The sequence below is a fragment of the Tyto alba genome, unplaced genomic scaffold (assembly GCF_018691265.1).
Source record: "Tyto alba isolate M040663 unplaced genomic scaffold, T.alba_DEE_v4.0 Super-Scaffold_26, whole genome shotgun sequence".
In the NCBI taxonomy this organism is placed as follows: Eukaryota; Metazoa; Chordata; class Aves; order Strigiformes; family Tytonidae; genus Tyto; species Tyto alba.
This window is the reverse complement of record NW_024881300.1, coordinates 19,214,196-19,239,273: the sequence shown is the minus strand read 5'-3', so window position 1 is coordinate 19,239,273 and position 25,078 is coordinate 19,214,196. Positions and strand designations below refer to the sequence as shown.

Sequence of the window (25,078 nt, the reverse complement as noted above, 5' to 3'; positions counted from 1 at the left end):
GACCAAAAAGCCATTCAAGGCCTGTAAATAAGTGATGGTGAAGGAAACTTGAAAATAGCCAATTTTTTGAATCATTTTGAAGACTTTTGTTTACACTAGACTTTGACTCTTTCTCAGCCCAGCTCATGGCCTCATTGAGTGAAGGCAAAAAGATAATTCTAACATGTATTAATCATATGTTGAATGCCTGCTTCAAAGCCTGTTACCTCCAGGGGTATACATCAAATGTAGTACAGTTGTCTGAAGATTCAGAAGGAAGACCAACATACTCTTTTTTTTTTTCTAGAATACATAAATAATTTAGAAGGGATTATTTTTTTTTTTTTTTCACTTTTTCACCTATAAATGCAAGGTGCATTCAATTATTTCTAGAATAAATCAAGCACCCACAAATACAATGGATACTTCTAGAATGATGGTCATATCACAGAAAAACAAATACTCTTTCTCCAGATGGACAGAGGACAATGAAAGGTCACTATAATATTTACTATACTTCAGGTACTTTTGAGAAAAACTCAAAGAAATAATGATGTTATTTTCTTATCTACCAAAAATTCTTTCCCCCCAGGTAGAACAAACCTTATGTTTAAAACAACAGCATCATGGAAAATTGTGATCTGACCAAGCCTGAAAGAGCAAACTACACCTATTCACCTGTTACAGCATCAGTGCTGCCTAGGGACCAGGGAGATATCTGCCTTTCACATTTATGAGACCACTTGTGCTGTATTCAACCAACCCAGCTACATATTATTTCTTCCTCAGTGCACTTCCCATCAAGAGCAGTGTTAAGCCTATCTTTTTTCTAAGATGCTGGATGTCTACTTTAAATAGAATGAACTTTAAATAGAATAGTCTTAGCTGGATTTTTCTTTCTTTTTCATCCCCTGCATATTAGGAGCAGAAAAGTTTTACAGGCTTTTTCCCCCCTCAATCCACACAGTTCTCACTTATGCTAATGACGGTCACGAGGGAAGAAGGCCTTGTTAAATGCTCCTCTTTCATTTTAGCAGAGACTTTTCCATACCCAAACCAGCTTTTTGATGCTGAAGGTTAACATCTGAACACATATGGTTGAGCTTACTGATACTGCCTTACTAACAGAAAAAAAGTGTGGAAGCCATCTACTCATTTTACATGGAACTTACACAAACTCTTCTATGACACTAAAACGGCTTCACACGCCGGACCCAGCTACACTTACCACAAGCAACAAATTCCTCCTACTGTTTCCCAGACTGTCATGTTTTTGGGGCTTGTCTGGACATGGAATAGGTTCAGAAAAGATGTCCTCTTTAACTGTTGAAGTTGCTACCTGTACCATTTAGGATCCTTAACAGCAGAACAGATGAATTCACTCCTCTCTGAACATTGAAGTAGTAGGTAAAAGGGGAATTTTATCATGACAGAAGATTGCTTTGATAGTATTAACTGTAATATGAATATTCAGAGACCAGTTAATTTACTAGAAAGTCTGGGAGTTTTAGAGGAAAGAAGGAGAAACTCCTCTAGTGTCTTTCGTGTCCCCCAAGGTATAAATAAATGCAAAGCGGCCTCTATACTGATGGGGAGGGAGCTGGGCAGTTACAAGATATTCAGTAGATGAAAACTACTGATGATTTTAAAATTATTGTCATATTTACATTTAGGAATTAGAGAAGGGATTTTGTGAATTCTCTTTAGGAAGGTATTTTCCAGGATTTCTTTTATAACATGTATGAAAACTGTATTTTAGTGATATACAAAAGCAAATTAATGGAAGAAGTTGTTTTATGTTTTTGTTGTTTTTTGTTTGTTTTTTTTTTTTTTTTTTTAAAGAGTGCTTCATTCTAAATAGGTCAAAGAACATAAATTTCCTAGATAAAATTCTAGAAGGATCTTATTCATCTATATAACTACTACTACAGTTACAAATGAATGTTCTTTAAAGTCCTAATTTCATGATTTATTACATTTTTATTAACACAAAACTGTTCACTCCCCTATTCTATTATTTGAGGACTTAGCAATGAATAGTATTCCTGAATACTTTACTAAACATGCCCGTAGAACTAATATGAGCTAGAACTGTTCACAGATGAAAAAATAAAATATCAAGAAATCCATTCTGACAAGAAAGTGTTTATACATATCTTGATTGGGAAAAATTAAAAATAAAAAGCCCTTTAAGATAATGCTCTTATTTCTCAGAAAATCATTACCTAAAATGATGTAATCTGTTCTGGGAGTGATTTTTCTGTTCCTCCTGCCTTACATGAACACCAAATAGAAAATATATTCAGTTTTCTGAATGCACATAGTCTAGATTAATTTTGTAATGCTGTTGGCTGGTTTTAGTATTTGGTCACACACATTTTGAATAGTCATCTCCAGTGACTCAGCATTAATGTTGGCAACTTGAAGCTGATCACAATTTTCTGAAGAAACATCAATTCTAGATGTAAAGAACCTAAGTGATAAGAATATTATTAAATTCTTTGGCAATCAGCTCCAGTGGTTATTTGTTCTCTGTTTAAAATTATGATGATGATTACCTCTCAACTGTGTATAAATAAGGAAATAATAAATTAGCCTATGAAGCTCTTATATATAGACACCAACTTCATAGTGACTGTCACAATGTTTTGGAACCCAGTTAGTTCAAGATCAGGTTTAAAACAAATGTTAAAAACAATTTGATTATTAAAAGGTAAATGGAACTGAGTCACAATTTAACAGTATTTCTAAATAAGATTGTACTGAGGAAATCATGGATTAACGTGCTTTTCAAATCTTTTACATGCTTTTCAGAAGATCATCAAAACACTCTATTTTAGTAGCTTAATATTGCAAGACTGAACCATATTATTACCAGGTTAAGAAGTCAACCTGTGTTTACAAATATGTGGAAATTACAAGGTAAATGAGACTTTCTCCAAGACAGAACCTTTGGGCTCTTTAATAGAAAGAAGCATATGCATCCAAATGAGAAATCTTACTTTTTCTGCCCTGAGAGGACATTGCTTCCATAGGAGATAGTTATTCACTGTGCCAGTTTACAGCTGATCATGACCCATGCTGCCAACAACAGATGTTTTGACAGTGGTTAAGCTTCTTCAGATGGTCTTTGGTGAGCAGTGCCTAGCAGCACCATTTGAAGCATTCAAAGCAACTTGTATCTCTAGAATATTTTAGCAATGAATTTCATCAATTCCCCAAACTTCTGGCATTTTAGGTTGTGCCAACTGATGGGGATGAGATGCCCTAGATTTACAAGCCCCTCCAGCTGAGAGATGTCTGAAGTTAGCCCAGTTTGAAAACTCTTTTTTGGAAGCAGATAAGAACTCTGCAAGGTTTCACACTGTTCCAGTGGAGGCAGGAGGTACAGATGGAAGTTTACAGGCAGTATTATCTGCAGTGATACAGAATTTGTCTGAATTTTGAAAATTAAATCTCTAGCCAGCATTTTGTTTTCTGTGAAAAACTGGGTGGGAAAAGGAGAATTTGGGCTGAATGCTCCATATTTCAATCCATATGAACACAAAAAGTATTCCAACTCTGCCAATAAAGTGATGAATGAAGTCTACTGTATGTAGTTTCTTCTACTGTATATACACGATTTCTTTCTCAAATGATCTAGCCTACATCCTATTTGCACAACATTCATTGAGCATAAATATTACTGTTATTTCAAGAAGCTATGACAAGAGAAGAAACATTTAGAAATCGCAGACATAGGTGAACTTTCATGATTAACAGTCTCTTTCCTTTTTTGTTTCCTCCCATAGCAGAAAAATCTTTATCATATCTTGAACATCCAGGAAGCACAAAGCTCTCTTTACTCTGACAGTGAACAAGGTCCTGGGGTCTCCAATGTGCTTAAGACAGAAAAAATATTTTCCCAAGGTCAAGAATAAAGAATAATAGAAATAAATACAACCTATTCAACTAATGACTATGGAGTGATTGGAGCCTCCCCATATAGCAACTGTGATGAGAGGTTTCAAAAGGCAGTTTGAGAGGAGTTCACCTGCAGCTGGGGTGGGCTGTTTTGAAAACACATGAGCTTTAAGTGTATGATGAGACATACAATTCTGAACAATGACTGAAGCATGGAGCAGCAGATGCATCATTTGGCATTGCACAGATGTGGAAAAAGTCAGGAAAAAAGCAGAGGTATGCTAAATGGCTTTATTGCTTTCTGCTTCAAGGATACCCATGGTCTCCATCTTCCACTGCCCATCTCCTTTTTCCAAAGCTTATTTCATCTTTTCTTGAAAGAAAAAATATTTGTAATAAAGGAAAATGAAACATTCTTTTTGTAAGTGCCCACTGTGTGCTTATTTCCTGTCTAGAATGTCTCAGAGAGAACATTCAGGGCCCTTTCATTTTCTCACCTGTAATTTATGTTTTCCTAGTCATGCATTCACTGCACACACAGCCTTCCTGAACACAAACACCATTCAGCCTCAGCTGGATGTTTTGCTGTAAATAGGTAAGTATACATTCGGTCCTTTTTATTAATAAGGAGGATAAAGAATGAACTAAGGATTTTTATATATCCTGATACTGAATTATCTCTAAGCTATTTGGAGAACGTGAATGACTACAAGTTTGATGGCAATGCTCCTCCATTTATGTGTCTGAGCACCAAGAATTGGAAGGGAGGTCAAGACAGGCCAAAGCACTATACTTGTGCTTTGGACAGAAAGATGTGCACAGTGAATCAAGCCTCGCAGAAATACCTTGTATGGGCTGCAGAGATTACGTGACCATGAACAGCAAATGTGGCTTGTCCCAGTGGCACATCATGGTTATTGTGCCTGTGAAGTCCATCACTGTAATATGTTGATAGAAAGTGAGAAGCATCACACCTAGCACAAATGTACTGCACGGTCAGCCTGGGTAGGAGCAGAAAGTCCAATGCACCTCTGCTGCAAGCAATCGCTAGATCTGACTCTTGCTAGGATGTCCAAAATTCATACAACTTCTTCACCCTGATCATACCTATTACTGTGTTATGCTTGGAAATCCTTGAGCAGCAGCTTAAGTCCTCCAATTCCAAGCAGACAAAATTTCTAATGCAAATAAAGGTAATTCCCAGGAAATACAGGTGACACCAATAAGATAAATAAACATTTGGTATTATCATTGGTTTATATTAAAAAAGCTTTTCTACAGGGTTGAATGCTTATTAAATCAGGACATGTATGAAGAAAATTAGTTTATTAACTAACTGTGCTATTCCTCTCTCTTAAGACCGCTTCCCCTTCTCCCGCAGCAAATCTCTACATAATATGCTAAATATATCTGCATCAAAATTGCCACACTGAACTTTTCCCAAGGAGAGCAAGCAAGTACACTAGCAATTAATTGGATCCTAACACACATTTCTAGATACAGATTTTTCAACTGAGCTTGCCAGTTCTAGGGGAAATAATTTTAAGGGACAATAAATAGCACTTTATTTCTATACGCAGCAGTATGATATACTGTAAGCAGCCACCCTTTCTCCCCTTGGAAGGGAGAAAAATGCTGCGCTGGCAGGTAGCTTGAAACATATACTATTTCTTACTTCTGAGTAAGCTCGTAATTAGAGTAGAAACATGAGGAACAATTTCAATGGAGCTGTAAACTCCAACAAGAGGGGAAAAAAATCCAACAGGAGGGAAAAAAACCTATTTGAGCATAGAACAAAATCTTTTTTAATCTGCCTAATGCTACTTTTGGGCTGATGCTGATCATTATATCTATTACTAAACTGTGGGACATTCCAAAGCGTTGACACCTGACTTCACTTACTAGAAAAGCAATCACTTTTAGATATTCAGCTTGGTAATTAATATGTAGATACCTGATTTTTAGTGAATTAAACCATGTTGTATCAATTTGGTGGTCTTTAGGATTTATAATCAAATCCTGATGACATCTGATTAATGCCAGCATAGGCTCCCTGAACCTTACAATACTCATGTTCCTTTGGAGCTCAGATCACGGCAGGCTGATTACCCCACTGATTATCCTGAGTAACTGGGGTCACAGGTTAGCTAGCACCACAGAACACATTTAATTCAATCAATTCAGTTAGTGAAGCAGTTGGGGAAAAAAAATATTCCAATTGCTGTAACACTGCATTAGATAATTCGCCCAGGATTTCTGTGCTCCAACTGATGAGCATTTTTGCTTAATTTCTAATTTAATATTCTGCTGGGGTTTGCAACTTCAATTACTTGTGATATTTTCACTCATAAAGTCAGGGGGATTGAGCTTGGAGGTGGAAAGGAAAACCAAAGGAAGAAGAGCTGCCTGTATTAATCTGTATTATAACCTTTTCTCTCACACACACACACACTTTCATAGCTTTTGTGGTTTTCCTGGTTACACACTTTAGTGGTGGCTCAGAAAAGTCCTGCTGGTTCTCTCCATTTGTCCCTTTTGCCACTGCCAGATTTTAGCTCTTCTTTTACTTTTGGTAGATTTTTAATATTGTTTAGCTGAGTACCACTTCATTTGTCTTATAAACAAAGAGACTTTGATCACTTATGATTCACCACAGTCCTACAGTCAGACAGCCCAGTACCCTTGTGTGTGCTCAGATGGAGTTTGGGGGAACTCATTAAAGATAACGGCACTGTACTTCAGTCACTTGAAGCAGCAAGTACTCTGTCTGGGATGAAATATAAAAAAGGACCTCTTACTACTCCCTGAAAGCCTCAAGGCACTTCTCACATGAATACGAATGCCCAGCAGCCCAGTTTGACTCCTGCTAGTTAGTTTTGCATCCTATATAACAAACCTGAGTCTCCTGATACACAGAGATTCTTTATTGTGAGTCCCGAGGCTACTGCCAGAACCACTGACACTGTGTTCTGACGCAGAGATGGGTTGGTTATCACAGTTTCAATGGTCTAATGATGATGGAGAGCTTTCATTACACTTCAGAATGAGTCAGTGCACATCACTCACTCACTCCCACATCAACCAAGACATGGGGCCACAGCAGCACAAAGTCTGCACCAGCCATGATACTTAAACTTCTTTCTGCTACATATGGGACACAAGTGCTGTCCCAATCGTTAAATGCTAACTGCAGCCTAGAAAACACAGAATGATAGAGTAACTGTGTAGATCAGTCATATGATATTGCCACTGCTAGTAACAGGCCATGTTTTGAGTTTAAAAGGCCTCAAACCTCAGGATGGAGGTTTGTCAGGCTTGGTCTGCCTGAAGTTTTCTTGACCCGCCTGCAGCTGTCTGTTTTGGTTTAACTGTAACGGTATTTGGCTATTTTGTTTTTGTTTGTCTTTGTACAGTGCCACCAACGTTTCATAACTCTCACACAATGTTGTAGTACAGAGAAATAGAGGCCTCGTGTGATAAAGAGGCCTTGAGAAGTGGTGACACAGGATGCAGTTCAGAGAATTAGTCACAGGATAACAAGACATGAAGCAGACTTGACACTGGAGATCCCATGGCTATAAACAACTCACAAATGTTTAGTTAAAGAAATGCAGACCTGGATCTGGACAAAATTGATTTTAGTGGCAACAAAGGAAAAGTATCTAACAAGTGTAAAATATATCATATATAATAAATTTGGATGTAACATGAAGTGTCAGACCAATGAGGAAAGAGTAACATGTAAAAGCATGTTAGCAAATACATTAAAATGGCCCCAAATTATCCCAAAGGGAAGAAGAAGAAATGACCAACATGAGCATCATGCTCGTGCTTGAAAAGGACTCCAGGTGCTGACAACTTGCCATAACACCTCTACTACAAACACTAGAATGAAACTACCAACTTTACAACTCAGAGGAACCATGAAATGGTGCAAATAAAAGCAGGAAAAATGGTAGAAGCTAAGAAGGATGTGTGCAACAAGTATATAACTGTCATATTACCATTATTGAAGTTTTTTCGGAATAGAAGAATATTTTTCTTTTTTTTTTTTTCTTTTTTTCCTGCAACAATTCAATCTGGATTAAAAATGATTTTTGGATTAGCTTGGACTTGAATTAGTTTTTAGTTTTACTAACAATAAATTCTTGGCTTTATTTATAAGGTGGGCTTCCCCTTTCTTCCCCTTTGCCCATCAACAAGATTTTGAGTGTAACAATATAACAGCAGGGTTAGCTATTATTTTCAATGCTTCTTTAGAAATTAAAGCAACTTTCCTGAGTAGAATTCTTTAATAAAGGAAATGAAGTCTTACACCTCCATTTCCCTGCAAGCAGCAGAAAGTTGCAATTTAATCTTCTGCTTGCTCACAGAGAGGATCCATTTTCTGTATGTTCCTTTGGGGTTTTTTGGAATGAAAAATGCTATATGGTTATAAAACATTCCCTTAATGAAACTCACTCTGAACTAACTCTGGAATTGATGAATCTCCTCCTAAGCCCCTATGTACATTTGCCCACTGCACAAAGTCTGACACAGCTGTCAGACTCCTTTACCTTAAGAGAAACCCAAAATAGGAACTGCAGGATAATTGCAGGTCAGAAGTTAGGTGTATTAGCAGAGAAAAGTGGAGAAGATCACAGTGTGACTAAATGGGACATAAAGCTCCCTATCCAGTGCCTATAGACTCAATTTGTATATGAAATATCCTCGGCCTGTTTTATAACAAAATCCAGAACAAATAAAAAGAAAACACCCAAATGATATAATCAAGTTCTCCATATTAAACACAAAACCACATGTGTAGAAGAAAACAAACAGCAGCAAAATCCCATCACATCAAATTGCTCAAAATATATATGCTCTTCTCCTCCTGTGGTGAGGATGAAAGAAGAAGAAACCACATATAGCAGATGTTGGTTTTGCCACTTACTCTGCTACTGGAAAAGAATCGTGGACAATAAAGGCAATTTAATGTTGCAAAACCAGCAAAACTGTGTAGAAGTAGTACTGTGTGCAAGACAGAAGCAGGAATTCTTCCATCTGCTCAGCACTGGGGAGCCCCAGCTGTATTATAGCACCCGATTCCTGCCGACAGCATGGAAGATGAAGAGCAATTGGAGAGGCAGATGTCTAAAAGTCATGGTCTTGAACAAATCTGCATAGCAAATGCACACAAGGCTGTTGTAGATAAAAGGATTGTCTATGAGTCACCTTCATAGTGGACAAGGCCAAGAAGCAATGGGCTTTAGTGTGCGCAAGGAAAATTCTCATTAGAGATGAGACAAAGCTTGCTACTAGAAGGGTATCTGAAGTACTGTAGTAGATTACTTGGAGATGACAAAGACTGTATCTTCAAAGCTCCTGAGGAAAAAGAAGCAAATGCTGGAAATTATACAAAAAGGAAAGAGGAACTTGAGGATATCTTGGGAATCCTACCCCTACAGATTTGATGATAAGCCCATACCCAAGAGTCTATATAGAACAGAAAGGGGAACGAAACACTTTTGCATAGTTTTCTACCATTTTTAAGGTCCATGGTGATCATTAGCTTCCATGAAGCTCACTGGATTGACAAAAAATTTTTTTTTTCTGTTCCCAAAAATAAGTGATAGGAAGAAGTTCCCTAACTGAGATTCCCATTTCAAACTTCCCATCATACGAGACTCTTCATTACGCTGGATTCAGTGCTGACAGTTAGAGATACAGAGCGTAACTGCAAAATCATATTTGCCCTCCCTGTTACAGATAAAAGATGAAAATTATTCCTCGAATTTGCTCTCCTAGCTGGCCATATTCTCTTTTGGCAATAAAATGTAAGGGAAGAGGAGAGGAAAATAATTATGGTCTCAGCCTGGGGAAAGATTAAAAGGGAACAAGAATGGCAAAACTAGATACCCAAATTTAACTGTTTTGAGACTGTCTGCAACATGGCCACTATAAAAAAATACCTGCTCTAGTTACAACTCCTCCATTCTTAGTAGCAAATTAACAACTCTTTCTTAACGGTCTCACAAGGATAAACTGCGCCTGCCACTGCAGAGATTTCTGAAAAAAATAATTTTTTACAAATCTCAACCATTACTTCATCATTTCCTGAATTGTCTGGCAAAGAGGTATTTAAAGGCCTGCATTTAAATTCCAGAGCAGCTATGAAATGAAGAAAGCAGATTGATTCACATTCTGTTCCACTACTCTCTTTGCCAAAGTGATTTTTATCACAGAAAAAAAAAAAAAAAAAAAGCAAAACAAACAAACAAACAAACAAAAAAAAAACTAAAAACCCACAATCTGAGCCTGAGAATTCTGTTGTCAACTTCAAACCATTGAAAATTTTTACGGCTTACTTACAATATAAGCCCTTAGAAACAGGGTTTACAGAAGAAATGCTGCCAGAAACCTTAGGAGATATTATCCACTCATTCCTCATATGGAATTAGTGCAAAATATCACCCTTACATTGCCCACAAACCTTGCCAACAAATAAGAATGGTAATAAGCTGAGAGCACACTGTCTGGGATTTTTATACTAATTTTTTTCCATGGCAACATGTGTTTCATGCGCTTTTAAGCCTCCATAACTTTATTCCACCTAATCTCTGCATTGTCTTGTTTTGTTTGTTTATCACTTTCAGAGAGCACCTGCCATGCTCCTAGGCTGCCGCAAGACAAATAAAACACATCTTCATGAGTGGTTGGGGCCAGCTGACATGTGCTCCTGAGCTGCAAATTTCACTACAATTACACCCAACCTTCTCACCTCTCCCACTTACCGGTCATTATTTGTCACTTGGTTTTTCCCAACTTGTTACTAAGAAATTGCATAGCCTCTACTGGCATCGTAAATGCCAACCAAAAAGATTAAATGCGGCTGTGTGCCACCTCATTCTGTCAGAAAGAACAGATAGTGTCCTCAGAGTCCACCTGCCAGTCTTCAACGTAGATGGCAAGGGAGTTTTCCAATCAGATCCTGGGTGTTCCAGTGCCTAGGTTTTGCTGAATAGCCTTGAAAAGATGGGATTTAAATTGTATTGAGGATATTAGTCTAAAGTGAATGAAGTGGAGAGTATACTTCTCGTTTATATCCCCAGAGTGATAAATGTGAGAGTGCAATTTTTTTTTCTTCTAAGGCAAAGAAAATGGGAAACCAACACGGATTTCAGACACATGAGAAATAGCTTATGAATTTAGATGATAGTTCAGCAGAAATAAATTGTACATCTGTTCATTCATTTTAATAAAGCAGGGAAATGACACACTGCTGGAGCCCTTTGAGAACGCTGGTATTTTTAAATTATGATCCTATAATAGTAGCATTAACATTTGTAATGCTGCCCATACTTTATGAATTTAAGAAAAATAGATTTATGGAATAAGTGAGCTTCAACCTATAGTCTGGACTCTGGGTTTTTAAAAGTGAATAAGGTGTTTCCTGAATACTTTTAGGCCAGGAAATACATTACAATATTAGGCCAGGAAAGACATTACAATAGCTTTACTATTTAACGCAGATAACCCTCTGTGTAAGTGTTGACAAACCATGCTTATTATTTCTGAATAAATAATTCAGTTGTGCAACATGTAACTGAATGCATTTATTTCTGCTGACTAGTACCTAATGTTTGCGTTTATAGGCAGCTACAGTCTAGTACTTCCCTTTGACAGCAGTCTTTTAAATAAACAAACTAGATGCTTTTCTTGGGTGTACGTATGCATGGAAACATGTACTACCTTCTGCTGAATTCAGGCAGGATTATTACCTTTCACTTGCATCTCCCATAAGAGAAAAATGAGAAATGGAAAAAGTTATGAGCTGAATACAATTGTTTAATTGTTTCTATTTGACCATTATTTACAAAGATGACATACAAATTTAAGAAATAAAAAAGTGAGACTGCTGGGGATGTCACATTTTAAGTTTATGTTTTGATTTTCCAAACTGATCACCATGGGAAATAATAAATTAAGAGTTCAATAATAGCTGTCATGTTTCCTTTAAAAGCACAATTAGTAAGATCACTAAAATTTCCTTTTAATTGACTGCATTAAAGCAATTGCTACTAGACTAAAGAGAATCAAAAACTGATTAGTTGCTCGCATATTGCCTCATTGATCAACTGAGATAATCTTCATTAAAGAAAAGGGAAAACAGGCAACTGACATCCTTGAAAAGTGGTGAAGTTCAGCTGAAATCGGATGTCCTAATCTGTGACCTCTTTTTGTAATCCACCCTACAGTTTCCCACCAACATGCCAAATAAATCAAGAGGGCATAGTTAAAAATTTAATCTTCTTAAAGCAACGGCTTCACAGAGGCTATGATGGAACCCAATATTGCTAAAAGAGGTACCTTACTGCTAACATCTATATCTGTATCTACCAGCATGTAAGTGTATTTGTGTGCTCTGTATTGCTCACTCCAGTTCCACCAGGCAGTCCAAAAACAATCTCAACATGCAGTCTAGGTAAACAAGACTTATTGTAATTTGGTTCTCTCATGAATACAGAAGAACGGAAGAAAAAAAAATACCTCTGGGACACAGAAGACCCCTAGGGGAACACTTACCATTGACAGAAACCATACAGATTTATTGATTGGAACTGCATTTTAATCATATGGCTGGAGGAAAGAAAACAGTTCCTCGAGATTGCCAGTCAGCCTCAGCATGGGGCATGATAAAACTGTTCCTGCCATTAATATCAGGCAGTGGCTATGTTAGAGTAAAAGGACATTAAAGAGTTCAACATCTGCAGGCAAAGTTGAATTTATTTACTCATGGCTTCAATTATTATTTAAGATGGCAAACTTGAAAAGGTCAGAGCTGCTAACTTAGAAAGCATGTCCTTCATTTGTCTTCAAACATACACTTTTTTCTTAGCATAGTTCAACACTGAATCAATTAATCAGGTACAGTGTTCTCTGTTTTCAAATGCTAGCTGTGTTTTCAAGTAAACAAGTAAAACCAAATCAAATTTCATTTTTGTTTTAATCCATATTAGAAAATGCAATTTGAGGACAATAAAACATCTGGTCCTCAGTTTAGGTAGGCAAACATCTGTGGGTTTGTGTTCCTGTCTATAGATATGCACATATATAAAATCCAGGTTTACATTACAGTCTAATCCTGCATTCACGTCTTCACAGAGCACTCTGTTTGGATGGGAGCCATAGCTTGGGTACAGGTAGCAAGGAATATCAATACTACAATAAATCTTTTTCTTGATATTATTTTAGCAAAAGACAAGTGGTTTTCGTTTATACTTAAGCTTATTTAGCAGGATTGAATCTTCTTATGTATCTTTTCAAAGTTTCTCATATAACTCTTTAGATTTTACAAACTTTTTTTGAACTAAAAGATTTCTTTCAACCCTTTAAACTTGTTGAGAACAGCAGCACTCTCCTTACCATCAGTCTTCTAAATGAAGAAAAATCATTGATCTAAGAACATCTGACAGTACTACACAATGTACGGGCACTGCTGGCCTCAGTGACTGAAGGCAGTCAAAACAAATGAGCTGAGGAGAAGGAAATAAAGCATAGGAGATAAAAATGAGATGATGTGTAGAAGCAGACAGTGATAGTACTCGATTTATAGAAGGCAGGCAAAGAGTGTATGTGGACTTTTGTGAGTCATAAGCAAACAGTCAGTTTAAGTCATGAAAACAGAAAGGTGGTTCCCAAGGGAAGCAGGCAGTGAGGGATGAAGAAGAGTTCACTGGAGGACAGCATCAAGGAGCAGAAAAAGGAAGATTTTCCAGAAATAAAACTAATCGGGCAAAATCATGGGGACAGAAAGAGGATCATGAGATGACAAAGGTCAGAAATATAGCATTTTATTAAATAATAGAAGAGTTTCCCCTATAAAAAGACAGTGGGGAAAGTGATGAAAATAAGAACAGAGAGAAAGGGGATGTCACTCTCATCAAAAAGGAGTCAATGGATACATCACTGAAATCAGTCCTAGTAGACCTGAAGCAGGAACTGGAAAAAGGAGCAGAGAGGCATTTAACAGGTGCTAGATGTTCATGCTCCGAGATTCAAATGACAGACTCAAGGAATTTGGAAAGAAAGGAAAATTTAAAGTTAATTATAAAAATTTAGAGAAGGCTCCTTACAGGCTGGTAACTAAATAGTAGGTTTGAAAGGGAGAAAAAAACCAAAAGATAAAACTTTTCTGTTTGTTTGGTTGGATTGGGGGGGTTTGTTTTGTTTTTCAAAAAGAGAATGATGAAGCAGGCAGAAGGGATTTTGAAGTATGATGCAAAAAGATGATGACAAATTTCAGCACTGGGCAAATTAAATATCAGGAAGATTAGACAAGTATGTAACTGGAAGAAATCTTCCACGATATGCAGAGAAATGAACAAAAACAGCTTGATGCAGCTTTTATAGAGGTAAGTGGAAGAGGAGAACAGCAGTTAGAATACCAACTCAAAAGGAATAGCCATAGAGCAGTATTGTTAGAGGGAAACCTAGGATCATGTAGCCAACCAGGATTCAAGGATTTTTCACAATGGGGTGAAACTCTAGAATGGGAAAGTGAGGATAACTGCAATACTCTGTAGTGTTGGGATTATATTTTTTCTTGTGACATATGGACTGGGAACACAGGGGAAAACATTTGTAAAAACAAATAAATATTAAGTGACTGTTAGACAGCAGGCTAGAGAAAGGGCTACCCTTTAAGCAAATAAGCATCTGGGACTCTAATGCAAACAAGTCCTGGAAATAAGCCAAAGTAGAAAGTACAAGGGTATGAATAAATTACACTCCTGAACCATTTTCCTCAACAGAGACTATAACTGCAAAGAGTTCTGTATGAATCCCCTGTTTTTTTTCTTAAATGTAGCAACACCGTTTTCGTTCCAGTAAGTTCAAGAGACGATCAGCCCTATAGAATTTTATTGCTTTTCAAATGAGTCTCTTTCATAGGCACTTACTAACAATTTTACTTGAATAAATGTACGGCTCCTTTTAGCATGTTGATTTTTATCGGCTCACTATTTTAATGTTTCAGAGCAGAAGGAAAAAAGATATTTTGTCTAAATAATCCTGACATTTTGATTCGTATGCACAGATGGTTAGCAAATTTTGTAGTAGCCAAATCAGTTTTAGTGTTGCTGACAAAAATCTTAAAATCTCACTTGTCAGTGAAGAAATTGATAAACTGATCACAAAACTCATTCCAGTCTAGTGGAATGACCTAAGCAGTCACATAACTATTATTTTTGTATGAATATACTTCAGCTTTATAAATCCCTTCTGCTCATATAAACTGCAACTATGATACCAGCTCACACATATTGTGTAATTGCTACTAAATAGGGTTTTGTCTGGTGCAAATTGAATATGTTAAGATCTATAGTGTGTTATCTTGTTTAATCCTACTTTTAAAATAGAACTCCTACAGATGCTAGAGGCATATTAACAGTGTGGGTTTCTTAACTCATGGGATTAGAGTGATATTTTGCTACATATCTAACAATTCCTCTATTTATTACTCCTCAAATCAGCTGTGCCGTGTCAGACAAGGAGATTTAGAGTGCTTGGTATTTCTGTTAAGATTCCACATTCCACATGTGAGGGTCTGTAACCCTTTATGTACATAAAAATCCCTTTAAGACACAGAAAAATTTTGCTGGCTGCACCACAAAAGTAATACTTGGTCATCTATTCCCTACTACCGGCCTACCAGTACCCATACTGTCCAGGCTGAATGAGATAATGATGGCTTAGGAGCCACTCTGCAATGAATACGACGTATGTAACCACAGTGTTTCCACACAGAATTTAGGATTTCAGTCAACTGGATGTTACGTAGTCAAATGAGGTTTCCCAATACAGAACCCAAAAGTTAATTTGAGAAAAAAGATCAATTCATTCTATCATATCTTGATCTGAAAATAATTGTGTGAACTTTCTGTGAAGTCAGGGTGTCACCTGCCTGCACTTAGTGTTGAAAGTGGAACTCCTTGGACAGTTAATATGGTACAACATGCTATAAACCACTATTGGAGAAGAGTGAAATGAAAGGACATTTCCATGGAGTGCTCCAAGCAGCACACTGAGAGGGACAAAAAACCAAGAAGTAATTCTTCAGGCAAAAGACTCCAATATTAAAATTTTCATTAAAATTGAAATCTCTAGAATGCAGTCCTAATTTGATTTGAAGGCAACTGCAGAATTCCAATTGGAGAGAAAAAGTTTAATTGGAAAATCACATAGCCATTCCTAGCAATGACTGCTAATAATTATGTTTATACAGCTTCCCTGAATAAGTGGTCCAAGACTAGGTCTGGAGACATTACATTATCTTTGTTTAGCTTGTGCTTCTCTCAAGAGCCTTTGCCTGAACCTGCCTTCCTCTTTAATTTCTGCTATCCAGTTACTTACCCAGACGTATTCGTGCTAGATGTAGTCAAAACTCTTACTGCTACTGTTTGCTTTGTAATTCAGACCTTAATATCCATGGTAAAGTTCACACTTCATAGACCACAATGAGAAAGCATATTAACCTTCACTCCTTGTAGAAGAGAGCAATAAATTGTGGGTTTATGGCTTTTTTGTTGCTCACAGTGTTTGGATATTTGCTGTTAGCAGAAGCAGATGGAAGAAGTCTTCAGAGGATAGTCAGCATTGGAATGGTTTTGTGGTGAGAATTTACCAGCTGTAGTGAGAATTGCTGTTATTACCACTGAGTTGATGCTGACCTTCCAAGCATAACCAAAGGGTTACAAAAGGCAAAGTCTCACACAGAAGTTTGTATCAGGACTGCTCAGATCAGCTGATCATAACAAATCAAGGAAACTAAACAAAGGGCAGGAAAGGAACACAGAAAATGAGAAAAGAGAAAAGGACTGGCAGAAATACAAGTTTATTATATGAGCTGACTCAGAGAGGAAGAATGCTGAGAAAAAAATCAGATCTGGAGAAGCAGTGAAGTGCCTTTGTGTTCCTCCCCAATTTCACACTGTTTGAATGATCATTTCTATTCATAGAACCTTTTCTGTACTTATACAAGTGTTTCTCAGCTGCTTTCATATTATAAAGCAGGCACTCTGTTGTTTTATGCACCACTGAAATGTGTTTATCTGGAGATTAAATAGACAACTTCATGTATTTCATGACCTTGGTGGAGAGAAACAAAGCAATGAACTCACCCCTCACAAGCAAAGATAAATGCAGAAGTCTGCTGCCTACTGCTATGCAGTGTATCCAGCTCTAATTATGTGATAAGTGGATGGACTCAGTGTTAAACATATTTTGCAAAAGTTCTTGAACAAAGTGCTTACACTGGTTATGCAGATAGCTTGCTGAAAGCCATATGAATACAAATTATTACGCACACAGTATGAATCTGGATGAGTACAGGAAACACTGGTCTTCCAAGCCCTAGTTTTTTGCTAAACAGTCCTCTATTTCAGTGAATGCACAGAATAAGTGTATTTGTTTTTCTTTCTCTCTCTAAAATTATTCTATCCCTACTTGTAATGCTACAGCAGAGCATTTGTTTTTAAGGTCATTGGTAATTCAATCCTGAGTGGTGCTGAGCATTTCTCATCACATGAGTAACCTCAAACCAGCTTATTCTGATAAGAACTGACTCACAATATTGAAGAAGAAAAAAAAATAACAAAAAGGTAATTTCATTATCCAGATAGCCAGATTGTTTAAATAAGTCTTCCGGATGTCCTTTGTTTGGTACCAGCACAACACAACTCTGAAATATTAACAAACATTCTCAATCACAGGCATTTTTCCAAGTTATTGGAAAGTGGTTATGTTTAGGAGATAGATATTCGGGATCCTACTTGCACTGAGAACCAAAGAAATCTATGCTCCTAAAACCAGCTTTTTAAACTCCAGTGGGAATTAGATGCCTTTTCACCTATTTGTTAAGTCTAATAAGCTCTTCTTTTTTATCTTTGACATCTAAAATTATTTCAGAAAAAAAAAAAAAAAAAAAGAGAGGTCTAAATACCTATGTTATTTAGATACTTAGATTCCCAAACTGCTTGTGTGATTCTGAAAATCTGTTCTGCAGCTTATAACTAATAAATCTCTGAAAGCCTTGGAATTTAACACAACTGAGAGTAGTGGCCAATTATTAACCATGAAGAAATGGTACAGTTAATAGAACTTTACTGAAAATTTCAAATATTTGTTATTTTTGCAGTGAGAACAAAATGCTCACGGTCTTCATTTAGAAAATATTTATTATCATTTAGATGTTTGTGGTTTTTTACATGTATTTAATAAATAGCTTTTCAGTTGACTAATAGATACTCTCTAAACTATATTAATAGATACCTTGCAAATGGACTCTAGTAGAAACATACACATCTACATCTTTGTCTCAGCTTAAACGTTAAAAAACACAAGTCACTTATTGGACAGCTTTTCACCAAAACTGCTAGGTTAATATTTGTGGGAAAAAAACATGAGTATGTCAGGTTTAACACAATAGTTATTTATTTATTTTAAGAAATAGACAATGTATCTTGAGTTTTGAAGTTGTCTTCTTCATGCATGGTCCTGATTATACAATAATTAAAAAATTATTAGGGGCATAATCTGTTCTCCATAAATATGTAATGATTTTAAGTTCTAGCAAAAGAAATTCCGATCAGGCTTTGCAGAAATTTTCATTGTTAAGATTTGTACAGGAACAGACTCAAGAGCCTTTTGATTTTTGATCGCTGGATGTTTTAAGAACAGACGAGACAGGTGCCTGACAAGGATGACATAGGAATAGCAATCCTGCCTTGATCCCATTTACTCTATTTGCCATGTCCAGAGAAATTATATTTGAATTTTGCCTTTCACATGTGAAAAATATACCGAGTAAAGTCTTTGATTTGTTTTCAAGGAGGCTTTTGGGCACCTGGGTCTTCAGACATGTCAAGTGTGTTAGTGAACTGCCACAGGAGTATGAAATGGAAGTAAAGATGAGTGAAAAGGTCAGTGCAAATATTTGTCTAGTGTAGGAGATTTCTGAAGGGTAATATATGCTCCAGGAGAATTTCTAGCTGTATTTACAGCTCTAGAAAAAACAAGGATGGCCAAAGAGCTAATCTACGATGATTTCTAGCCATCACGAAGCTCTTTATGCCAAAGTTTACTAACAGCTGTAGAGACTTTGTCCTGCTTTGTTGAGTTTCTGTACGAATTCTGCTTTCTCTGCATGTAAATTGTCTCACGGTCCAAAAATGGGAGCCAAATGGAAATTCCAATATGCATTTTGTTCATGTGATTTTGCTAGAATTGTTTTATCCATTCCACAAAAAGTGGCAAAGCAGTACTGGAGACAGTTTACTCCAATTTGAACAGGCTGCTAGAATTTAAGACTGGCTCCCATAACATTTAGGCCATAGTACAGATCTATTTCTTAACTATTAGCCTGGCAATGGCTTCTCATCTGTTCAGATCTGCTTGTTGCTGCTCAAGTACATCAGCTCAGTAGTCTGGCCTTCTAACATCTAGCATGAGAGAATGGTAGGAAAACTGGGAAAAAAATAACTCAGTTTGTTCTCACCACCTTGTTGAGCCACGCTGGCAGCTCCTGCTAGTCTTTTCCTCTGTTCAGTCTGGTTTACACACTGACTTCCCTCCTAACAGGAGAGTAAAAGAGGGCTGGCTATGCTCGTGAACTGTATGTAAGTCAAAGGACAGTACCGTCTTACTCATTTTTGCACACAACTATGGTCCTCACTAGTGATTTCTCCAAATCAGATATAAAGGTCTAGAGAAGGGAGTTGCAGGGGAATCATCTACCATTAACAGAATTGTTACTGTCCAAAGGTAGGGTCCAGATCACAGGCAAGACCCACAGAGAAAGGAATAAGATTAATTAGGAGTCTCAAAGGTCAACATTTTCACTGTAAGACAAGACAGAAGGACTGGAGTTGACTTTCATATCACAGAAGGGGAGGTAGGATTTGTTGTCTTTAAATGTGCAAACCGAATGGACAGATCTGGTCTTTGTCAGTAAGGTATGTCTAGCATGGAAAATAATAACATCATGTCTAAGAGAGAAATTTTTGTAAAAAAAGAGAGCCAGAGGGAACCTTAAAAGTTTTCTTAGCTCAGTATTTAGTCCTCAATATGATTTTGTCAATACCAAGAATCAAGACAGGGACTCTCAAACCTACAAGCTTGTTTCTCAACAGCCTGAGCTGAAAAATAAATCTCTCCAGATGGTACTCTGAAAGTCTTCTATCCTCTTTGAACCATGAGCAGACGGAGATACATATTGTACTCCAGGGGCTGCTTTACCCCAGTGCATAGCAAAACTGAATCAGAAGACAGTGCTGGAAGTCATCATAAATCATGGTGACAAGCAACCTATTCACTTACAGGTCTCTATAGGAATTGATGAATCATTTATTAAAGCACACATTAGTCATTTATTACTCTTTTATAAACCATTTATCAGTAGGTATTCAAAACGTGAACAGATCATGTTTATCACTTAAGACTTGCAGCACTAGTATATCTCAAATTTCGCTGCGGTGATGTTTTGTCGAATTGCACAAATTTTATTCTGTTCACAGGAGGCAAGTTTCTTTACTGGAAAATTAATTTCTAAGAACATACATTCAAAAAATCTAAAGTAGGGAAAATATTTTTCCAAATCTTACTCTCCCTGATATGACAGAATACTTTCTATATCACATTTCTTTGTCCCAGAACTGGATGAAATTGAAGGTGAGGATGGAAGTGGCAGAAAAAGGAACTGCCTCAAGAACGAGATTGTTCCCTGGTCAAATGAAGTCTCTCTTATGTGCATGTGAGAGCACTTTGTCAAGTCCCACTACTTTCAATGTATGACTAGTGATATGCTGCTGTCCCAAATCTGTGGTGAAGGAAAGATGTGAAAACTAGGTGGGCTGTAGAAAAATCATCCCCTTAAGGCACATCACCGCATTCTTCTCTCAAGTGCCTGATAGCATTTACCAAGGAAAGGCAATATATCAGATATTAAGGAAAAATAATGTATTACTGAAGAGCAGCAATGGAAGCTTCCTCCTTGGGAACAAATACTTTAAAAAAATTAGGACAGAAGCCAGAAGAAGGAGGCAAATATAATTAGTGGAATCCCTTTTTTGAGCATATACTCTGCATTCAGGAATGGTATAAGACTAGAAGTAGACTACTTTTTTTGAAGGAGGAAGAATAGGCAGGAAGGGGTTAAATCCATATGGTTGTCATGTTGACACAATGTTTTTTCCTCCACTTGGTCTTAAGGAAGATCTGGGCAGATTCATGAATACAGGAACAGATACAGGAGAAGTATTTGCCAGCTTGTGGCTTCCAGCAGGTGCTACACTGCTAATTTTCCATCACACTTCAACCACAGTGTCATTAACTATAGACTAAAATCACTGTTTTGCAGGCATGTAACACTGCTGTGATCTGTCACCATTTGTTAAAGTAACACAATAAAATAATTCTAATTTCTCTTAATGTATAAGCTATATATAAAAAAAAAATACTCAACACCATTAGCGTTCATTCATTTCCACACAGTTTGAATATCCTGCAGTACATAAACCAGGTATCAGATTTTCCAGAATGATCAATTCCTGTCCTTCTCCTTTCTTTGCTTCATTTCTTAATTTCACATAAGTAATCCCTTTCTGCTGAATAAAAGTTGAGTCTAAGGCCTTAACTTGCTGGAAAGGAAATGCCAAATTGCTCTTTGTGATACAAAATACATGCTGTATCCAGTAATAATTCACAAAATTAATTTAGAAACTCTTTCATATTATAGGAATAGGGCTGTAAATTTTAAAAACTTCCTGAAGAAGGTCCACTAACTTCACAGGTATCTATATTTTCATTCTCTATAATTTAAATCTGGCACAATACTCCAGCCATTGTGACCTTTTAAAAGGTAGACCTAGTTACCTCACCTGAGATTTTTGGAGGAGCTCTTAAAACATTGCTCTTTTAGGCATTAAAGATGAAATTATTTAAACCCCTGGAGGGAACAGGGTACCGTTTGCATAGCTGAATGGATTTTTACACTGCTCAGAGCCTATTACAAGCAGTAAGGATAAGTATATATGTGAAATAGAACAAAGCAGATATTTTGTAGGTGTGTAGAGTGACGGGGCAGTAACAAAATAATTAACTGGGCTGAATCCCACAAAGCAGCGTCTCATACATTAACTCATCAAAGTACCTGACACATACTTATAACCTCAAGGGCTTAAACTATTCTTCAGAAGTTAATGGAAGTGATGTGTTGGATCACAGCCGGGTTGCTCAGCTGCTTCTGTGATTATCCCCTGACACACTATCAATGAATTTTTCCTTAAGCACAAAGGTCACAACTGCATCATAAAGACATGGGTGTGGTACACAGGGGAAAAAATAGCAGATGGAAGAACGGGTTCACAAGTAACCCCTCTTCCAACAAGATCTACATAAACCCTGTAGAGGCGACTGCAAAACTGGATACAGCAACAAAGGAGCATTTAGACCTTTCTGAAAACTTCAAATAAAGCTGTTTAATGAACACTTTGAATAGGTATGTAAGGACACTACCTTCATGGAATAAATATATTAATAGGAGTACACAGAAGTGTATCATTGCTTAGGGGTAGATCCATAAACTTGTTTCTAGAGAAAAAAAAAAAGAGATTGGTCAAGTGTCAAAAGATAAAACTCATCTTCAATGGATAGAGACATGCTCATGCATGGCTGAGATTGCCTTGCACTGAAGAATCAAAGAAATATCTGTTAAGAAATACAAGACTTCTTGAAAGTAGAAATATAAAGAAACAACGAAATTTTCAACTTTGAAGAAAGCTGTGAAAAGATGTCTGTCTTGGCATTAATACTATTGAAATCATGTATATCTTTAGTAAGAATATATATATATATAAAAACAATACATTCTGCAAGACACAATTTAGTGCATAGTCCGAGGTACCTTGTGTTGCACTTATACACTGTCCAGACTTTTGAACAAATCCAGCTCTCATAACTTCACTGAAAGACTTCACTGTCAGATCAGGAATTAATTTGGCTCTTCTGCTTACAGATGCAGAGAAGACATGGAAAACTTGGCTTATGACTAATAAAGGGAGAGCTATTTTAGGTAGAAATTATACTGTCAGAAGAAAACTCAGGTCAGTAAATAAGCATTTGTTTCATAAAAGTGAAAAACACATTGAGAAAAAGTATCTTCAAAGAGAAGGAAGACAGCTGGCAAAGCATGTCAATACCATAAGAACCCAATCCTAAAGAAAGCAGTTGCAAAGTAAATAAAAGAAGATGCACTCTGAAATCAAACCTTCAGATTTACTGAATTTGAGCTTCCTACTTCAAAAGTTATCTTGCAGAATATGTCTTTTTCTTTCAAGTCTTCTACAAATCAATAGTATTGCAGCATGTGGTATGTGACTGGTATTTAAATACAATAACTGAGTACTTTAAGCAGTAAGCCAAATAAAGTGGCATTAGATCTATTAATAGACACCCTCCCTCCTCTTACACTACTTATTTTAAAATAGAGCATGTGTATCTAGAGGGGTCTGACACCATACGTCTAAAGACTGATTTTTCCTGCCTTATTCACGGAATAAGAATATCACTTAGCAAGGCAGAGAGAAGATTTCTGAGGTCATTAACATCTCTAAATAGTGAAAGGTTCAAAACCATGTCACAATGTAGTAAAAAAAAGACATGTCTCTATGAGAAAATTTGTATGTCATATAAAGTGCAAGAAAAAGTTTTAAGACTGGACTTTTCAAAGAAAGCTACATAATGCTGTCTCTTCACATCTGCTATTTTATTTCTACATTGAAACCACCAGACTTTCAAGGGTACAGAGTACCTTTAACTATCACTGAATGAACCGAATTTATAAACTTTTCTGAATTCCCACAGAAATAGACACTGTCTAGCAGAACATTTGGGGCTAAGCCGGAACCCAAGCTTTTTTACATGCTTGTCCAAACTGCCAATCTATTAAGTCAAACAGGACGTATAAATATAGAAAGATTTCTTAAAACAAATTCCATTGAAAGATAGACAGAAACATTTCTTCAAAAGAAGAAATCTTCAAGTTAAATAATATTTCTGTTGGTAAAATTGTCACTGTTTCTTATTTTTTCTTCCCTTTTTTCAAAAAAACTTCTTCATCCTTTTTTAATCCAATTATCCAGTTTGCATTTATAAAAGAAATAATTATTCAAGTAAAATTATAGTAATTTGTTTCAAAATAATCTGTTGTCATATTGCTAAAATTGGATGAGAAAAAAAAAATTAAAAAAGGTGAAAATATACCTTAAGAAGAAAACCAAGACTTCTATAGAGATAGGCTTTTCTTTTCTTCTTCTAAAATTACCTTAAAATCAGCATCCCTCATGCTTACTTCTCAGCTTTTGGGAATATTCCTTAAAATATGCAGAGCCTAAGGAAACTTTTACAGAAAAATCCAAACTAGCAGTTATTAGGTAAAACTTCTGACACTCTCTAATTCTCTCCACATACCAGAGGAAAAAAAAAAAAAAAAATCAGATTAATATGTAGGGGAGGGAAGGGAGCAGTATGAGAAGAACAGGAAATTTGGTAGTTGTTTTGCCTGAAACCAGAAACTTTGCTGTAGCAGTATTACACTCTCCTGCAGGCAGTGAATATCTTTTGGTTTGGGGTTTTTTCAGACTTTTCAGCAGTCTTCAGTGGACTTCAATTTGCAGGGAAAAAAACCCTTTCCTTGCAAATTCCACCTGTGGGTTAGATTTAAAGCTTTTAGAACTAGAGCTTTTATTACAGAACTCTCAACACTAGCTTTCTCACAGGTGAAGTACTGAAGCCAGGACAAAACATGTTGCTTTCATCTATGTTCCTGACAATTAAAAGCCCTAAGCTAGAATGTAGGCAAGAGGGAATTCTCTATTTTCCCCCCATAGGAGCAAAAAGAGGAAGGTACCACTAGCAAACTTAGTTCACAAGTTTTCATCCTGCTAGCCAACCTCTGAACGATATCTCCTGACAAATTTTTATCTTGTGGTTGCATTTTGTTTTAGAAATGATGCATAAATATGTATTAATCTAAAATAAGAAAAGAGCAGCTTCTGAAAAGTTTGTCACACTGAGTTAAAAAGATGTCTTTAAATATTTTCTTCCATTAAGGAATATTTTTATATTTAGAAACAAGCTAATTACAATTACATGGACCATT

General features: G+C 36.5%; 1 protein-coding gene across 2 annotated transcripts in view; it reads right to left on the bottom strand.

The window, feature by feature from the left end:
• The window catches only part of CDH13 (cadherin 13), a 517,510-nt gene that overhangs the window by 75,632 nt on the left and 416,800 nt on the right, over positions 1 to 25,078 (bottom strand). The window lies entirely within an intron of this gene.